At 42.0% G+C, this 17,782-nt stretch overlaps 2 protein-coding genes and 1 long non-coding RNA gene across 9 annotated transcripts in view; 1 reads left to right on the top strand and 2 right to left on the bottom strand.

Annotated features, from left to right (window-relative positions):
- The window catches only part of LOC123383548 (transport and Golgi organization protein 1 homolog), a 355,976-nt gene that overhangs the window by 82,632 nt on the left and 255,562 nt on the right, over nt 1-17,782 (bottom strand). The window lies entirely within an intron of this gene.
- LOC109497044 (transport and Golgi organization protein 1 homolog) overlaps nt 1-17,782 on the bottom strand; it is a 259,754-nt gene that overhangs the window by 19,190 nt on the left and 222,782 nt on the right. The window lies entirely within an intron of this gene.
- On the top strand, nt 1,221-13,462 carry LOC123383551. The gene is made up of 2 exons (XR_006593381.1): nt 1,221-9,150; nt 13,196-13,462. It is a non-coding gene; the product is annotated as an uncharacterized LOC123383551 (long non-coding RNA).

Below are 17,782 nucleotides of genomic sequence, written 5' to 3'. Positions count from 1 at the left end.
ACTCACATTTGTCTTGGGGTAACCGGCATACCCGAGTAAGAGGATATAGAAAAATAGCTTCCGAACCGTCATATTCTGGTCCTTTCAGGGGGCGCCTGGGCACCAGAGAGGAGGTGCAGATGGGGGTGAGGAGGTGGTGGGGGTGGGAGGGGAAGGGACGGGGTGGGAAAGGGGGTGAGGTGGGGGGGCGGGGTTTAAATAGGGATGGGATTGGGGAGGGGGGTGTGGCAGGAGAAGAAGGGGGTCAGGGAGAGTACCCGGATCAGATCAAGTACAAGAAGGGAGGGAGGAGGGTTCAGACAAGTTAGTAGCTCAGCAGGTCAGTAAATCACTAGATGAGCAGGCCACAGTAGCCAGTTAAGTAGACTGTCAGTAACAGGTGGAGCAGACGAAGATCTCTCTTCATCCAAGTCTTCACCTGTTTGAGCATTGCCATAGCAATTCAGACGCTTTATGCTCTCTCTCCACCAATCAGCTGCCTTCAACCCTGATAGCTCACAAAGGACGCCCCGCGTGACCATGGCTTTTCAAAAGCCCCTTCCATGGGGGCGCCTGGGTGGCGCAGTCGGTTAAGCGTCCGACTTCAGCCAGGTCACGATCTCGCGGTCCGTGAGTTCCAGCCCCGCGTAGGGCTCTGGGCTGATGGCTCAGAGCCTGGAGCCTGTTTCTGATTCTGTGTCTCCCTCTCTCTCTGCCCCTCCCCCGTTCATGCTCTGTCTCTCTCTGTCCCCAAAATAAATAAACGTTGAAAAAAAAAAAAGCCCCTTCCATTATGTACATATCTGGGGGCATGTGTGTCCCTATGGGAGTGTCTATGTATGTCTGGGTTTTGTACGTGTATATATTAGTTATGTGTGTGAATTTGCTGCCCCTTGGGTCTTACCGTGTGTAGTGTGTGTGTGTGTGTGTTCTCCTCGGGGTGTCACTGGCCATGTCTGCAGTGTGGGTCTGTGTGTGAATCTGTTCATAAGCCCCATACCTGTGTTCCCAGGTGAGGCTGGGTGTGATTCTGTGCTTGTGGTGTCTGTTTATTTCTTAGTGAGTATGGGTGTCTGTGAACCTCAGAAATGAGCTGCCACAAAGGGGACTCCCCAGGGGCGCCTGGGTGGCGCAGTCGGTTAAGCGCCCGACTTCAGCCAGGTCACGATCTCGCGGTCCGAGAGTTCCAGCCCCGCGTAGGGCTCTGGGCTGATGGCTCAGAGCCTGGAGCCTGTTTCAGATTCTGTGTCTCCCTCTCTCTCTGCCCCTCCCCCGTTCATGCTCTGTCTCTCTCTGTCCCAAAAATAAAATAAACGTTGAAAAAAAAAATTCAAAGGGACTCCCCAAAGGTGACCCCCAGCAATGGGTGAATAGGAGACAATCTATCTCTTCATTAGATTCTGTTGGGAAACTGTATATCTACATGCAAAAGAATGAAAGTGAACCCTTCCCTTACATGATACACAAAAATCTACTTAAAATGGCTTAAAGACTTAAATGTAACACCTGAAACCATCATACGTCTAGGAAAAATCAAAGAGGAAAGCTCCTTGACTATGCTCTAGGCAATGAGATTTTGGGATTGGCACCAAAAGCATACGAAGTCAAAGTAAAACTAAACAATTGGGCCCACATCAAACTAAAAAGCACAGGGAAGGAAAGGGAAGGAAACCATCAACAAAATGGAAAAGCAACCTACAGAATCGGAGAATACATGTGCAGACCATCTCCAAGAAAGAGTTAATATACAAAACAAATAAGGAGTTCACATGAATAGTTAACCTTAAAAATAAAACTACCAGTTATGTTACCAGGAAAAGAAAATGGCTTCTTTAGGAATAGCAGAGAACTGCCCCTTGGGAGAAGGAAGCTATAGCAAGTCTGGAGAACAAAGGAGAGGAACACTTTTGTAGAGGAAAGGAAGAAATCGGGAGGGCTATGATATAGTAAAAGTCCATTGGAGTAAACTGGGAGATCCAAGTATAGTGGCTTTTCACTGCTTAAGTTGTGACCGTCACCAGCTGGGCCATCATGGGGGAAGAAGAAAGACCTTTCTTCCTCTTGCTGAGGTAGTATAGCAGTAGCTGAAGTAGTGTCAGCTTACAAGATATGTCTCCTTCCAGTGGGTCTGCAGGAAATGACACGTGGTAGAGCCTGTGAGCTTCCCCCTTCTGGCCCCCTGACTCCATTTTCTTTAAGGTTTTATTTTCTTTCCAGTTCATTAGCATACAGTGTTGCATTCGTTTCAGGTATACAATAGAGTAATTCAACACTTCCATTTTAAATAAAGTTTCCTCTTACAATTTTCCCAAAGTCAACAGCAAAGAAACCATATAACAGGGTGAAAAAGTGGGCAAGGACCCAAATAGACTTTTTCCAAAGAAGACATACAAAAGGCTAACCGGTATAAGAAAAGATGCTCAACATCGCTAATTGTCAGGGAAATGCAAACCAAAACCACAATGAGCTATTACCTCACACCTGTTTGTTAGGATGGCTATTCTCCAAAAGTCAAAAGATAACAACTGTGGGCAAGGATGTGGAGGAAAAGTGAACCCTTCAGCACTATTTCCAGGAATGTAAATCGGTACAGCCATTGTGGAAAACAGTTTGGAGGTTCTCAAAAAGTTAAAAATAGAAATACCAAATGATCCAGCAATCCCACTTCTGGGTGTAGATCACTATCTCAATGAGACATCTGTACTCCCATGTTCATTGCAATATTATTCAGTAGCCAAGATATGGAAACAACTTTAAGTGCCCATCAAAATAAAGAAAAATGGCCTGTGCATTCAGTGGAATAGTATCTGGCCAGAAGAAAGAAGGAAGTTCTACCATTTCTGACAACGTGGGTGAACCCAGAGGACATGATTCTAAGTGAAATTAGTCAGACGCACACAGACAGATATTGTATAATCTCATGCACGTGTGAACTCTTCGTCTAAAGAAAAGTTAAACTTGTAGAGACAGAGAGTTGAAGGGTAGTTACCAGAGGCTGGAGGATGGGCAAAAGGGGGAGATACTGATCAAAACGTACAAACTTTCCATTGTAAGATGCACAAGTTCTAGCGACCTAACGTACAGTACGTTGACTACAGTTAACAATAGCATATCGTATACTTGAAATTGACTAAGAGAGCAGATCTCAAGCATTCTAACCACACCACAAAAACAAAGTAGCTATGGGTGGTGATGGATATGTTAACCAGTTTCATTGTGGTTATCACTTCACAGTGTATGCATATATCAACCTATCACATTGTAAGTCTCAAATACATAAAATTTTTATTCATCAAAAATAATAAATAAGTAAGCAAATAAAGACCAAAATAAAGAGATAAATGAACAAAATTCCAATGTGTGAAAATGACTTTGGATAATGCCTGAAACAGAGTAACAGCCACCAGAGATACAAGAGGACCTGGGAAATAGATACATACGTGGTACTTCAGTATACCTGGAGCAAAAAGGTGAGGAGAGAATACAGGCTTCTTTTAAGAGATGAAGCTGGAGAAGTAACCAAAGCCTGTTTCTGCAGGGCCTTGCAAACCAGTAAAGAACTCTGTGCTTTTTCCGGAAAGTACTGAGAAGCCATTGAAGAATTTCAATCATTCACTGACTGATTGCTGAGCTTTCATTGTTAAAAGATCATTCTGATTGGAGATGGAGAATGGGTTGACGTGAAAGGGAAGTGGGTGGCAGGAAAAGTAAACAGGCCAATTTTAAGGCTGCGCATGAGATGGTGGTGGCCTGGCCTATGTTAGTTGCGCAAGACTGGAAGTAGTGGGAAGATGAGGCAATTGTTTCCAGACATACAAGTGAGAGGTCTTGATGATTAGCTTTTGGGGTTGGGAGAGAGGGAGAGGTCTAATGGGTCAGTTGCTACAGTGGGATCGAGAAGGGCAAGAGACAACTTGCATTGAGCTACGACAGGATGACCTTGGTGGGAAGGATACAACTGGGAGGTGAAGGCCAGAACCCAGATGACCATATGTTGAGGAGAGGCTGGGAAGTGAAGAGTGGAGTCAAGATTATTGACTTGTCAACAGTACTGCTTGTTGCCACCTAACATCCATTCCCACCTTCTCTCATATTGAGAGAATTCCTGATATTTAGTTGGGTACATGGCTTTGTAGACTAAGCCTTTACATTACCAGGAAGTGTTAAGTTATGGTCAACAGAATGCAAATGGAAGTGAGGTGTGCTATGGGCAATGGTGTTAAAAGAAAGGATATGCTCTCCCCTCCCCATTTTCCTTGCCTGCTCGCTGCAAACAGATCTGCTGTGCTGAGTCATCTTTGACCTTGTCAGTAAGGAACCACAGAGCAACCATACAGAATCCTGGGTATCTGACACTATAGGGTAACCATTGTGGGTTTGAACATATACCTAGACTGTTACATGAAAGAGAAATACATATTTTGTCGAAGCCACGGTTATTTATACCCCTGTTAGAGCAACCCGCTCTATATCCAAACTATTACAGAATTTGATACAAGAAGGGAGTGGCTGATAGTTTAGAACCCAACATAAGTGGCATAGGTTTGGTGGGCAGGCAGTAGGTGGGAAGGCACAGGTATTACAGTCTGGTGGCAAGTCTGGTGACAGTTTTTATGTTGTGACAAAACACTAAGCTGTTGTCTATGATCATTCTCATGGCGGATCACATGCCATCAGAACCTGAAACTCAAGAAGAAATTAATCGTAATATTTGGAACGTGGTGTCTGTGGGATGCATTTTGCCACTTTCACCAGGAACTTGCCACAAACAGATCTCAGGCTAGGGTCAGCCAGTCTGCCAGCACTGATTCAAGGGTATACAGCTCTTCTAAGGAAGCTCTTTCTGCCTGTAGATGACAATCCAATTTGGCGGCAACGAGAGTGACTAGTGCCTCCAAAGCCTGAGAGAGGCAAAAACTTCTGCACCCCAAACTGAAGGAATTACAAGTGGCTTTCAATAGGTAGCCTAAGCAGGACAGGACACCCAAGCCTTTCTCAGTCACCTCCCCAATATGGCTGACTCAAGGTAAATTGGCTAAGTGCAAAATAGCTGTCATTGATTTAGTAGGGAGACTTGGTAAATCCCAGAACAAGCTACACAGAAGACCAGAGTTTTCAGGCCCCAAAACTATGCCTGAACAAAATATTTCAGGATGACTATTTACATATGGAATTTGACAGACATAAAAGTAGACCAGAAGCCTAAATGTTTGAGGGAATTTGCTTGCAAAAGAAACCATAGCCTAGGAAAATGGGGAGGAGAGAGCATATCCTTTCTTGTAACGCCATTGTCAATAAGGCATAGACTAGTTTGACCTCTAATACAATCCTCATGATCCCCTTTCTGCGCAGCAGGAAGTGGGCTGCAAAAGCCATCCTGTCCTCAAGAAGGGTATATTCTTCCAAACATCCACCTCAGATTTGTCCACAGAGGATGATGAACATGAAAGAATGTTCCAGAGGGAAAGACAAAAGCTAAAGATGACAGCAGAGGAAGCAACGCCTCCCAGACAGCAGAATCAGGACCTACTGAATGGACTGAGGCCCCAAAGAGTGCCAGGACAGGGTTCTGTCATAATTCATGCCTAGGGGAGTTGGATCATTGCTAGGGACCTATGTTACCTCATTATTCACTCTTCTCTTTCCAGTATTGGAGTTTTTATAGCAATACCCTACTCCAGGGATAGATATTGGTTGGTCTGGAGACTAGACATAACTCATGCTTTAGTTTATAGTTTGTCAGATAGGAATTCTATCCCTACTGAATGGAGAGAACCAAGGAGTAACAAGAGATACTAAATTTTGACCCAGATGTAGTCATTCTAGGAGACCTGGGGGTTATATTTCTTGAATATGACAATGTTCTATGTGTGGGGATGATGCTCTGTGTGTATTTGCGGACAGTTGTTTAATCAAAGGGGTAGACCCTGACAGAAACTGTTAGTGGTCACTCAATAGTCATGCCCTCAGTTCTCTCATAGAAATGGAATGCCCTATTTCTGTCTGAACACATAACCACTCAAAAAGAAAGACCACATTTCCCAGCCTCTCACGAAGCTATGTACAGCCAGGCGACTAAGTTCAGACCAATGAAATGTGAGCAGAAGTGATATGGAAAACTTTCTGGTTATTCTCTGAAGCTAGAGGCATGTCCTCCCCTTTCCCACCTTCACTTCCCACTTCCTGGATGTGGACATGATGCTGAGTCCTCTCAGTTCTACCCTAGAGGTGGTGGAGCACCTTCACAGAAGGAACCTGAGTCCCTGAGAGGGTGGAGCTGCTAAGCCAGCTATGGACTGCATATGCCCAGACTATTCAGGAAGGAAGGAATAAATTACTGGGAGTGTTTGTTGAAGCAACCGAACCTATATCTAACCAGACCTTACTCTAAAGAATTTGTTCGTATTGTAGACAGTAGGAAGCTAATAACAGCATTTGAACTCTCATGATTTGATACAAGTATTTTTGTTCTAATGTTGAGTACATTGATGATATGCCAGTATCATCAAATGAAAATCACTAATCCTGAGTTTCTAGAACTTGAATAAATCTATCAATAACCCAAAGCAGTCATTGTTTACTCTTTTCTATGTTTGCAAACGTGGATGGGAATTGGGAAGAAGAAGGCCAACCACCTGAAACAGATAAATTTACACATCACACAGTTAGAAAAATGAAGTTAAAATTCCAACAAAGGATACATGTTCGATATTTTGTTAAATACTGGGACTGCTTTGAAATGTATATTATCAATACCTCCTTTTAAATAACCTTCTTAGATTTTGCTAACTCGAGACTCTAAGGTCTACCTTTCCCTCTTCTGCTGAGTATCACAAGGTCTCCACTCACGATCTAAATGCTACAAACTTTGTTATGAGACAGTCTTATGGGACAATATCTAGAGGACTTTCAATGTGACAGTTTTTAAAAGAAACCCTGACATTTTTGTGGGTTCAGTGTTCAGGGCTCAGTGCTCTTGTGACTGATGAGCAATCTCTTTCATCAGTGCAAGACTTTGTGATAAAATCTTACTCAACTTCTGTGTCTGTTATCTTAAAGTCTACCACACCTGGCACTATAGTCTGTGGCCTATTTCTCTTGACATACTATTAAAAGTCAAGATATATTCATTGTTTCATTTTGCCTCACGGCCCCCAAGCCCCACCTTCCACAGGCAAAGGAGATTGTCTTTTAGGCCTAGGAGCCAATGAAAGTGATCCAGTACTTGGTTTGTTCCAAGTCTGGGAAAGTTCCTCCTGCCCCAGAGCTGGCATCGAAATTGCAAAAGGTAAGCAGTTCTCAGAGGAGACAGAGACAACAGCTCCCCCATCCTCCCAATATCTCAAGTCCCTTAAGAGAGTCTGTTGTTGAAGTCGGTAGATATTTGTGTTCAATTTCTTTCTCTCCAGCAGTCTGACTCTTGTTTGTATTCATAAAGAAATTGTTGACCTTATGGATTCGTTCGCAGCACTAGGACCTCAAAGATGATCTCTCTGAGACACGTACCGACACACTGCCTTTTCTCCAACTTGCCTAGGTGGTTCCCCGAGACAAATGTGGAGCTGGTTTCAAATCTTCTCTGTGACCTGGTGTGCCTGATGAGGACCAAAGAGAAAAACTGCTACTTGGACCTTCAAATTTTCTGACTCCAAACCCGAGGCAAAACAATTCTCCACACTTTAATTTGATAAAGGATGTGCTAAACCAAAGGTCCCAACTTGAAAAGGTAAAACCAAAAAAGTTTTTCAACTTTGAAATGTTGGCAAAGACCCCCTGGTAAGGTGTCTGTTTCATAACCAAAGATCATGAGATTCAAACCCCATCCATGCCTGGCCCTAGAAAGTACAAATTCACAGGAGAGGTGTTCTAGCAAGTGACTAAAAACACAGGCTTGGCAGCCAAACAGGTTTGTGTTTAAATCCTGGCCTTGTCACTAAAACCAAATGTCCTTGAGGAAACTGCTTAGCTAAAACCTTAGTTTTGTTATCAGTCAAATGGAGATGTTAATGGTACCCGTTTCTTAGTGTTGTTGAAGAGATTAAATGAGATAATCAATGATGCCAAAGGAGAAGAAGACAAATGCAGCTCTGGAAGAATGATTAATCTCTCCCAGAAAGTGGCTAGCATCCTCTCTGATACATGGGCCCTCAGCCATGGGGACCAACTGATGATATTCCTGCCCCCAGCACCAGAAACCTACTGGAGCTGCCTGGCCTGGGTGCGACTGGGTAAGACATGGGAGAGGAGCCCCTGGGACAGAGGCTCCTATGGGATTCCAGTCTCAGTCATTCACAGAATGGAGAGATGGTAAAAGGATGTCCATCTGATGCCTGAATTCTTCCCATTGTGTGGGGGTCTATAAACAGGCCTAAGGTTTCATCTCAGCTCCACGAACTGCCACTTTTGTAATATCATCCCTCTCTGAGCCTCAGTTTCCTTATTTGTGAAATGGGCACAGTAATAGAGTCAGACATATGTGTTTTTGTGAGAATAAAACACAAATTATCCATAGAGAGTGCTTAACTACCTTGTAGGCCATTTATCACCGCAAGGAAATCTTAGCCTCTGAGAGGCTCCAAAATAGAAATATTTTGTGGAATTAGGAGGTTCCTAGGAAACTCAAAGCACATGTTCCCTGGAGGTTTCCCATGAAGTGTTTGCCATTATAAGTTCCCACAAATGGCTCAGCCTATTGCTTTTGCCTGAGAATAGGCTTGTAGTTAAAAAACAAAAAACCCTAAAGAGCATTCAAAGAGCAGGTATCCTTGAGAATGCCAGGTGTGGGAGGCACAAAGAAGACAAGACAGGAGTGAGCCACACCACGGCTCAACAGAAGCCCTTGAGTACTTCAGGAAGTAAGTCCTATTTTTTGAAGGCCCTATGCTTGGAGGCTCATCTTTGCCATGTAGTTCCCAAGAGTTGGGGTGCCTGAGGTAGCTCACAATCCCCTCAGTCCTCTGGGACAACTTCTGTATTATGAGATCCTCCTGACTGTGGGTCACCACACCTGGAGTGGGGTTTCTTGTGAGACTGTGTCTCTGCCTCTCCTGTTTCCATATATGTTATCCTTTTATCCGTTATTTTACAGACACTGTTAAGCTATCTTTCAGATCCTTTTCAGAGGGAATTGTTCCATAAGCAGCTGTTGAATTCTTGTGTTCATGGGAGGAGGTGAGTTCAGGCCCCTCCCATGCTGCCATCTTGACCCCAGCTCCACAGTCCATACTCTAAACCACATGTGAAATAATACATGTTTAAAACCACTCTTTGGGCAAATAGCAATGATACGTTTCTTCTGAACGTGTATTCTGAAATGTTATCAAAAGTCCATAGAATGAAAATCACTGAGCAAGAAGCTGGAGCTAAGGATGACTGAGACAAAGTTCGACCCTCAGAGGGGCTGAAACACTCCTAGGGGAGATGAGATCGAGGAAGGAGCAATTTAATGCAATCAGGAAGGTCCTCGGTAAATTGACAAGGAGTTCAGAAGGAAAAGAAACTCCCTTCAGCTAGAAAATCAGGAAAGGATGCTGCAAGGAGGTAGCACAACATGCATATTCCCACTGCAAAGAAGCCACTCTGGGGGACTATACCTTTGTTTTCATTGTATTGCTTCTGCTTACGGGGCACCTGGGTGGCGCAGTCGGTTAAGCGTCCGACTTCAGCCAGGTCACGATCTCGCGGTCTGGGAGTTCGAGCCCCGCGTCGGGCTCTGGGCTGATGATGGCTCAGAGCCTGGAGCCTGTTTCCGATTCTGTGTCTCCCTCTCTCTCTGCCCCTCCCCCGTTCATGCTCTGTCTCTCTCTGTCCCAAAAATAAATAAACGTTGAAAAAAAATTAAAAAAAAATAGTTTAGGACGATACTTTGGGAAAGGGTCACCAAGGAAAGCAGCGTCATTACTCTAAACTTTCCTTTTTTATTCAAAAGTATACTTCCCAGTATGAGATTTCAATATCCCACTTTGAATCATGGAGAGAACAACTACACAAAAGATCAACCAGGAAATAGGAGAGTTGAACAACACTACAAAACAACTATGTTGATTCAAAGTGAATAAAAGTTTTTTTTTTTTTTTTTTTTTAATTTTAGAGAGAAGGGAGAAGACTTTCATTTAAGCCCAAGTTAAAATAGCCACCCAGGATACAAAATCTTCACAAAGAACAGACTTCCCTGAGGAAGGAACAGTCAGTGCAGGACTACATATGTTTTTTCACATGAAGTGTCATAAATCATCATGGCCAATGACATTCCAGAAAGTTACAGACTTTATCTCATGTCTTAGTATCCGCAAGGCTGTATGACTTTAATCTTATGGAAACCAGGGACATGTTTTTCTTGTTCTTTATGTTTGAAATGCTCCTTTTTGGTTATTTTTATTTTTATTTTTTGAAGCTTTCAATTTTTTATTTTTTAAAAAAAATATTAGAGAAGGAGGAGCCAAACCATAAGAGACTCTTAAAAACTGAGAAAAAACTGAGGGTTGATGGGGGGTGGGAGGGAGGGAAAGTGGGTGGTGGGCATTGAGGAGGGCACCTGTTGGGATGAGCGCTGGGTGTTGTATGGAAACCAAGTTGACAATAAATTTCATATTTAAAACATACTAAAAAATGAAAAAAATGTAAAAAAAAAGGTGAAATTGACAACAGTTAAAAGCCGTCATTCTGACCATTTTAAAATGGACAATCCAGTGGCTTTTTTTATACTCCTGATGTTGCACAACTATTACCACTAAGTCTAAAATATTATTATCATTCTGAGAAGAAAGCCCATATCCCAATTCCTCCCACGCCAATTCCCTGGCAACCACTAAATCTACTTATGTCTCTTGGTTCTGCCTGTTCTGGAGGTTTCATATAAATGGAATTATACAAGACATGGACTTTTGCTTCTCTCACTTAGCACAATGTTCTTGAAGTTCATCTACACATGTGACAGTACTGCATGGCTTTTGATGACTAGACAATATCCCCTTGTACGGTTTTACCACCTTTGATGTATCTGGTCACCAGTTGATGAACAACTGGGTTGTTTCCACATTTCAGGAATTGTGAATAGTGCTCCTATGAACATTTATGTAGAAGTTTTTGTGGGAATACATGTCTTCAATTCTCTTGGGTTTATAGCTTGGAATTTTAACTTATTTAAGTTTTTAACTTATTAAGAAATTGCCAAACTGTTTTCCAGAGTAGCCGTACCATTTCACATTTCCACAAGCAGTGTTTGAAAGTTCTGATTTCTCTACATCTTTGCCAACGTTGATTTTTTTCCTTCCAGGATTTTATTTAAAATCCTTTAATGTTTATTTATTTTTGATAGAGAAAGAGAGAGAGAGACAGAGCATGAGCGGGGGAGGGGCAGAGAGAGAGGGAGACACAGAATCCCAAGCAGGCTCCAGGCTCCCAGCTGTCAACACAGAGCCTGACGCGGGGCTTGAACTCACAGCTTGCGAGTTCGTGACCTGAGCCAAAGTCGGACGCTCAACCGACTGAGCCACCCAGGCGCCCCTCCTTCCAAGATTTTCTTTAAATCCAACTTAGTTAACATGTAGTGTAGTACTGGTTGCAGGAGTAGAATTTAGTGATTCATCACTTACACATAACAGCCAGCGGTCATCACAAGTGGGCTCCTTAATGCCCATCAGCCATTTACCCCATCCCCCCAACCACTTCCCATCCACCAATACTCAGTTTGTTCTCTATAGTTAGAAGTCTCTCAGGGTTTGCCTCCCTCGCTGTTTTTATCTTATTTTTCCTTCCCTTCCCCTACGTTCATCTGTTTTATTTCTTATATTCCACATGTGAGTGAAATCATATATTTGTCTTTCTCTGACTGACTTATTTTACTTATGAACTAGTTCATAAACTACTTCCATCCATGTCTTTGCAAATGGCAAGATTTCATTCTTTCTGTAGTCTGAGTAATATTCCATTATATACATATACACCGATTCTTCATTATCCATTCATTGTTCAATGGACATTTGGGCTCCACCCATACTTTGGCTGTTGAGGCAATGCTGCTATAAACATCGGGGTGCATGTATCCTTTTGAATTGGTATTTTTGTATTCTTTGGGTGAATACCTAGTACTGCAATTGCTGAATTGTAGGGCAGTTCTATTTTTAACTTTTTAAAAATGTTCATTTGAGAATGAGTGTGTGTATGTGATTGGGGGTGGGGGCAGGGGCAGAGAGAGGCGGGGGGAGACAGAGAATCCCAAGCAGGATCAATGCTGTCAGCGTGGAACCTGAGGCAGGGCTCAATCTCATGAACCATGAGATAAAGACCTTAGCTGAAATCAAGAGTTGAATGCTTAACTGAATGAGCCACCCAGGTGCTCCTCTTTTAACTTTTTGAGGACCCTCCATGCTGTTTTCAAGAATGGCTGCAGCAGTTTGCATTTCCACCAACAGTGCAAGAGGGTTCTTCTTTCTCTACACCCTTGCCAACACTCGTTGTTTCTTGTGCTCTGGCAACCATCAGTTTTGAACAGGGACTCTTTTTATTGTCCTTAAGATATTTCCATCTGAGACACAAAAGACAAAGGGGGGAGGTGTGGCCAAGGCCCACACTGGTACACCAGATGCTTTTCCAAAACCAATAGGTCTGTAATAGGGTATGGAAGCTTTAGTATAAGACAGACATTGTCATCATCAGTTGCTCCCAGAAATATTCTAATTCTCCAAGCTTGTGAAATCAAGGGAAGCCTCTGCTTGACATAATCATAGAACAGCCTGGGGCAGACAGATGTACCCTGCATGTGCCAGTCACATAATAGTCCCCAAATATGTGATAAATGGATGGAAGAAACACTATCGAACAGCCAGAAGAAAAGAGGAAGGAATGTTTGTGTTCAGTGCAAATCCAGGATCCACAGCAATGGCTATTTTCACACAAGAGGCACCAACATAGAGGAAGTTTCCACAACCCCCTTGCATCACACAGTTTCAAAATCAGGCTGCATTTCAAATAGCAATTAATCTGACACCTACCCATGTAAATTATTGACCGCTTGAGAGGAAAAGGTAATGGCAACAATGCTCAGAGGGCTCAGAGTCGATTTCTACCAAAGCTGCTATTTGGTTGCTGGCCCAACGGAGAGGTGATAGCCTAGAAGGCTAGTACTGAAAGAGATCTCATGTGCCTGCCAGGATGGTTAAGGTAATGGTATTTACTTTAAAGATATGATTGAAGCCTTCTCGTTTGCCATTTTCAGGAATCACCTTTATGCCTGGAACCCTTCAGCTGACTGTCAAGGACATTTTCTATCAATCATACACATCTAAGTCCCAGGGCATGGTAGTCAATGAGGCTATGGCCCCACTTGTGGATCTTGTTGTGTCCAACTATGCCCCCTTGAAGACCAATCTCTTGGTATCAGATAAGAGCTATGATGGGTGGTTAAATTTCAAGGAGTTGATTCACTGAATGGGCACTAAAAACAAGATGCTGAAATAAAGAAAATGTCTATTTTGGAAGATGAGATGATGTGTGAGACGTGTTAATGTAACTTGGGTGGTGTAAAAGGAGAGACAGGGAAGCTGGACAGCAATTTCTAATCCTGCATCCAGAGTACTCCCCTACACAAGATTTATGAACTGTCTTGTTACTTCTCAGTCTGAGTGGAAGGTCACATCTCCTGATTCATCCCTAAGTATTCCTTCTGGGAGACAACCAATAAAGAGCTGATAAAAATATGAAGGATCAGGAAGCATATTAAAAACAAGGAACACTCATCCTCACCAGTAAGTGGGAGAAATACTTATTAGAACAATGGGATGATGCCACATCCACCCTCAGGTAAGCCAAAAATTGAGTTTGAACGCTATAAGCGTGGTCTCTAGATGTAGACCCTGAGCTTGTCTCATCCTGCAAATGCAGTTAGATCAGCACCAAATCATTCTGAACAGCTAGCAAAGAGATTTGAACATTAAGACAATAATCTGCATCACTTGAGCCACAGAACATGGCAGGTATGTGGTGTGGATAGGTGAACTGCTGGAGAGAAAAGCCGGGGAGGGCAGGGAGCTGTTTGTGGAGAGAGAGGACGGAGAAAAGGAAAGGGGGAGAGTGCAGCCCACGGGGATGGTGCAAGAAAAGCACTCCCCTGAACGTAGCTGGAGAGAAAGAGAGAGAAAGTGAAAACACCTGCAGGGGACTGGACAAGAAATCTGTGAAACCACACGAACAAATTTGGAAAGACCATGGATACCTGGAGATTAAAGAACATCCTACTATAGAATGAACGGGTTAACCAAGAAAATAAAGAGGAAATATAAAAGTACATGGAAGCCAATGAAAATGAAAACATGACAGCCCCAAACCTCTGGAATGCAAGAAAGGCAGTCATAAGAGCAAGTATATAGCAATCCAGGCCTTCTTAAAGAAGGAAGAACGGTCTCAAATACACAATGTAACCTTACACCTAAAGGAGCTGGAGAAAGAAGAGCAAATAAAGCCCAAAACCAGCTGAAGAAGGGAAATAATAAATATTAGGGCAGAAATCAATGATATTGATTTTAAAAAAAGAAGTAGAACCGATCAACTAATCCGGAAGAGGGTCCTTTGAAAGAATGAACAAAATAGATACACCCCTAGCCAGACTGATCAAAAAGAAAATGGAAAGGACCCAAATAAATGAAATCATGAATGAAAGAGGAGATATCACAACAAACACCACATAAATACAAACAATAAGGGGGGAATACTGTGAGCAATTATATGCCAACAAATTGGGCAATCTGGAAGAAATGGAAAAATTCCTAGAAACATAAAACTACCAAAACTGAAACAGGAAGAAAGAGAAAACCTGAACAGACCCATCACCAGGAAAGAAATTGAATCTGTAATCAAAAATCTCCCAACAAAGAGTCCAGGGCCAGATGGCTTTCCAGAGGAATTCTACCAAACATTTAAAGAAGAGTCACCACCTATTCCTTTGAAGGTGTTCCAAAAACTAGAAATGGAAGGAAAACTTTCAAACGAATTCTACAAGGCCAGCATTACCTTGATTCCAAAACTGGACAAAGACCCCACTTAAAAGGAGAACTACAAATCAGTTTCCCTGATGAACATGGTTGCAACAGTTCTCAACAAGATACTAGCCAACCAGATCCAAAAACACATTAAAATAATTATTCCCCACAATCAAGTGGGATTGATCCTGGGATGCAAGACTGGTTCAATATCCACAAATTAATCAATGTGATATCTGACATTAATAAAAGAGAGGATAAGAACCACATGGTCCTCTCAATAGAGGTTCCCGAAAGCATGTGACAAAATATGGCACCCTTTTTAAATAAAAACTTTCCAGAAAGCAGGGATAGAAGGATCATACCTCAAGATCATAAAGGTCACACCGCTAATATCATCTTCAATGGGGAAAAAATGAGAGCTTTCTCCCCTAAAGTCATGAACTCCACAAGGAGGTCCATTCTCATCACTGTTATTACAGAGGGTTGGAATTCCTAGCCTCAGCAGTCAGACAACGAAAAAAAATTAAAGGCATCCAAATCGGCAAGGAGGAAGTCAAAATTTCACTCTTTGTAGACACCATGGTAATCTACGTGGAAAACCCAAAAGACTCCATCAAAAAACTGTTAGAACTTATACATGAATTCAGCAAGGTTGAAGGATATAAAATCAACGTACAGAAATCAGTTGCATTGCTATACACCAACAATGAAGCAGCAGAAAGCGAAATCAAGGAATTGATCCCACTTAAACTTGCACCAAAAAAGATAAAATACCTAGGGATAAACCTAACCAAAGGGGTGAAAAATGGATACACTGAAAACTACAGAAACTTAGGAAAGAAACTGAAGAAGACACAAGAAAATGGAAAACCATCCCATGGAGTGGAAGAACAATTTAACAGTTGTTAAAATGTCAATAATACTCAAAGCAATCTACACGTTCAGTGCAATCCTTATCAAAATAACACCAGCAACAGAAATGGATAGATCATCTAGACACACGGTCAATAAAGAAACAAGGGCCCTGAATGATACATTGGATCAGATGGACTTGACAGATATATTTAGAACTCTGCATCCCAAAGCAACAGACTATACTTTCTTCTCGAGTGCACATGGAACATTCTCCAAGATAGATCACATACTGGGTCACAAAACAGCCCTTCATAAGTTTACAAGAATTGAAATTATACCATGCATACTTTCAGACCACAATGCTATGAAGCTTGAAATCAACCACAGGAAAAAGTCTGGAAAACCTCCAAAAGCATGGAGGTTAAAGAATACCCTACTGACGAATGAGTGGGTCAACCAGGCAATTAGAGAAGAAATTTAAAAATATATGGAAACAAACGAAAATGAAAATACAACAATCCAAACGCTTTGGGACGCAGCGAAGGCAGTCCTGAGAGGAAAATACATTGCAATCCAGGCCTATCTCAAGAAACAAGAAAAATCCCAAAACCAAAATCTAACAGCACACCTAAAGGAAATAGAAACAGAACAGCAAAGGCAGCCTCAACCCAGCAGAAGAAGAGAAATAATAAAGATCAGAGCAGAAATAAACAATATAGAATCTAACAAAACTGTAGAGCACATCAACAAAACCAAGAGTTGGTTTTTTGAAAAAATAAACAAAATTGACAAACCTCTAGCCAGGCTTCTCAAAAAGAAAAGAGAGATGAGCCAAATAGATCAAATCATGAATGAAAATGGAATTATTACAACCAATCCCTCAGAGAAACAAACAATTATCAGGGAATACTATGAAAAATTATATGCCAACAAATTGGACAACCTGGAAGAAATGGACAAATTCCTGAACACCCACACTCTTCCAAAACTCAATCAGGAGGAAATAGAAAGCTTGAACAGACCCATAACCAGCGAAGAAACTGAATCGGTTATCAAAAATCTCCCAACAAATAAGAGTCCAGGACCAGATGGCTTCCCAGGGGAGTTCTACCAGACGTTTAAAGCAGAGATAATACCTATCCTTCTCAAGCTATTCCAAGAAATAGAAGGGGAAGGAAAACTTCCAGACTCATTCTATGAAGCCAGTATTACTTTGATTCCTAAACCAGACAGAGACCCAGTAAAAAAAGACAACTACAGGCCAATATCCCTGATGAATATGGATGCAAAAATTCTCAATAAGATCCTAGCAAATCGAATTCAACGGCATATAAAAAGAATTATTCACCATGACCAAGTGGGATTCATTCCTGGGATGCAGGGCTGGTTCAACATTTGCAAATCAATCAACGTGATACATCACATTAACAAAAAAAAAGAGAAGAACCATATGATCCTGTCAATCGATGCAGAAAAGGCCTTTGACAAAATCCAGCACCCTTTCTTAATAAAAACCCTTGAGAAAGTCGGGATAGAAGGAACATACTTACACATCATAAAAGCCATTTATGAAAAGCCCACAGCTAACATCATCCTCAACGGGGAAAAACTGAGAGCTTTTTCCCTCAGATCAGGAACACGACAGGGATGCCCACTCTCACCGCTGTTGTTTAACATAGTGTTGGAAGTTCTAGCATCAGCAAGCAGACAACAAAAGGAAATCAAAGGCATCAAAACTGGCAAAGTGAAGTCAAGCTTTCGCTTTTTGCAGATGACATGATATTATACATGGAAAATCCGATAGACTCCACCAAAAGTCTGCTAGAACTGATACATGAATTCAGCAAAGTTGCAGGATACAAAATCAATGTACAGAAATCAGTTGCATTCTTATACACTAACAATGAAGCAACAGAAAGACAAATAAAGAAACTGATCCCATTCACAATTGCACCAAGAAGCATAAAATA

Source organism: Felis catus, assembly GCF_018350175.1.
Source record: "Felis catus isolate Fca126 chromosome A2 unlocalized genomic scaffold, F.catus_Fca126_mat1.0 chrA2_random_Un_scaffold_37, whole genome shotgun sequence".
Taxonomy (NCBI): Eukaryota; Metazoa; Chordata; class Mammalia; order Carnivora; family Felidae; genus Felis; species Felis catus.
Note: the sequence above shows the minus strand (reverse complement) of the source record. Positions and strands in the feature narration are given on the sequence as shown.